Genomic DNA, 1,747 nt, shown 5'->3' on the forward strand with positions numbered 1-1,747 from the left:
GAATTCAGAAGAGTAAGAGGCAACTTTATTGAATCATATAAGATCCTGAGGGGTCTTGACAGGGTGGATGTGGAAAGGATGTTTCCCTTTGTGAGATAATCTAGAGCTAGGGATCACTGCTTAAAGATCAGGGGTCGTCCATTTCAGACAGAGATGAGGAGATTTGTTTTTCTTTCAGAGGATCGTGAGTTTTTGGAATTCTCTTCCTCAAAAGGCGATGGAAGAAAAGCCTTTGAATATTTTTAAGACAGAGGAAGATAGATTCTTGATAAGCAAGTGGGTGAAAGGTTACCGGGGGTAGGTGGAAATGTGGAGTAAGCAGTTTAGCAATGAACTTATTGAATGGCGAGCAGGCTCGATGGGCCGAGTGGCCACTCCTGCTCCTAACTCATGTGTTTGTAAGTCTGTGTGAGAAGCAGAGTAACGTTTCAGATCTGTGACGTTTCTTCAGAAGGTCAGGGACTTGAAATGTTAACTCTGCACCGATCTCTCCAGATGCTGCCTGACCTGCTGAGTATTTCCAGAACTTTCTGCTTTTATTACTCGTGAAAGAAGGATTCTTTTGACGAAACGCAGTGTAGGAGGCTTGGCTCAACTGCGGCATTTGTTCTTCACGAGCTTCTCAGGTAACCTCACAAAACAGTGGCAGCAGTGGGATTCGAACCCATGCCCCTAACGGGACTGGAGCCTAAATCCAGCGCCTTAGACCACTCGGCCATGCTACCACATAAGCGCACACTGTTTTAGATGGCTGAGGGTTTAAAGTAGTTGGACCGCGAATCTATTGACCTCTGCACGCATTGGTCTGAATTCCACCCTCATCGTTACTGTATTACAGGATAGCTGTGTTTCCATCATTCCAACACGTGAAAGAATCTTGCATCTGAGTCCCAGTATTCCGAAAACCATAATGGGGGCGGGGTGGTGGGCTGTACTTGGGTATTGGTTACATTTCTGTCTTACTCTGTTTGCTCAAAGCAGAAAAGTCCTCAGAATTGGATGAGTCACAGTTTTGCAGCCCCTCAGTCCGAGGCTCATCTGGAACTTGGCCTCAGAGCACAGTTTAACAGTGGAGTGGAGACACTGCGGCCTATTGTGCCTCCACAGGCAGATCGCCTGCGGTCGAGGACCAGACGCGGGCCTGCGTGATGGAAATTGGAGGGAAAAAGGAGGGGCACCAGGGAGGTTCAGCGGGGAGAGGAACAATTTCCTTCTCTTCTTCAGTGTTCCCTTTAGGGACCCAATGTTTATAAATGGAATGTAAAAGCCTTGGTTCGCACAGTGCAAAGTCCCAGTTTCTCAGACATTTGTCGAAGGTTCACTGAAACTGAGTAAGAAACTGGCTGACACCGTCCGGCCCCAGACACTGTGTCACATCCTCGGAGCCGAGACACTGCTGCCCATCCTCGGGGCTCAGACACTGCTTCACAATCTCATAGCCCATAAATCTTGATCACATCCTCAGAGCCAAGGTGCAGTCTCACATCCTCGGCTACCGACAGTGGTTTACATCCTGGTATTCCAGAGACCAGTTCACATCTGGGTCCAGACGCTACTTCACATCCTCGGTGCTCAGAAGTTGCTTCATATCCTCGGGACCAGGGAATCCTGATAGGTTCAGCCCGCTTTATGAGGGTTGAAACAAGGATAACGTTCCAAGCAACGCTGATGCCTTTGCACAAATCATTTCTGCTGATTAGCACTGCTGACCAGGAGCCAGGATCTGGGATCAGAGCTATACTTTCAT

At 48.3% G+C, this 1,747-nt stretch overlaps 1 non-coding gene across 1 annotated transcript; it reads right to left on the reverse strand.

The window, feature by feature from the left end:
* Positions 1-643: 643 nt before the first annotated feature.
* On the reverse strand, positions 644-725 carry trnal-uag (transfer RNA leucine (anticodon UAG)). Its single transcript has one exon. It is a non-coding gene; the product is annotated as a tRNA-Leu (tRNA).
* Between the last annotated feature and the right edge of the window lie 1,022 nt (positions 726-1,747).

This window comes from Heterodontus francisci, chromosome 45 (assembly GCF_036365525.1).
Source record: "Heterodontus francisci isolate sHetFra1 chromosome 45, sHetFra1.hap1, whole genome shotgun sequence".
Lineage (NCBI taxonomy): Eukaryota > Metazoa > Chordata > Chondrichthyes > Heterodontiformes > Heterodontidae > Heterodontus > Heterodontus francisci.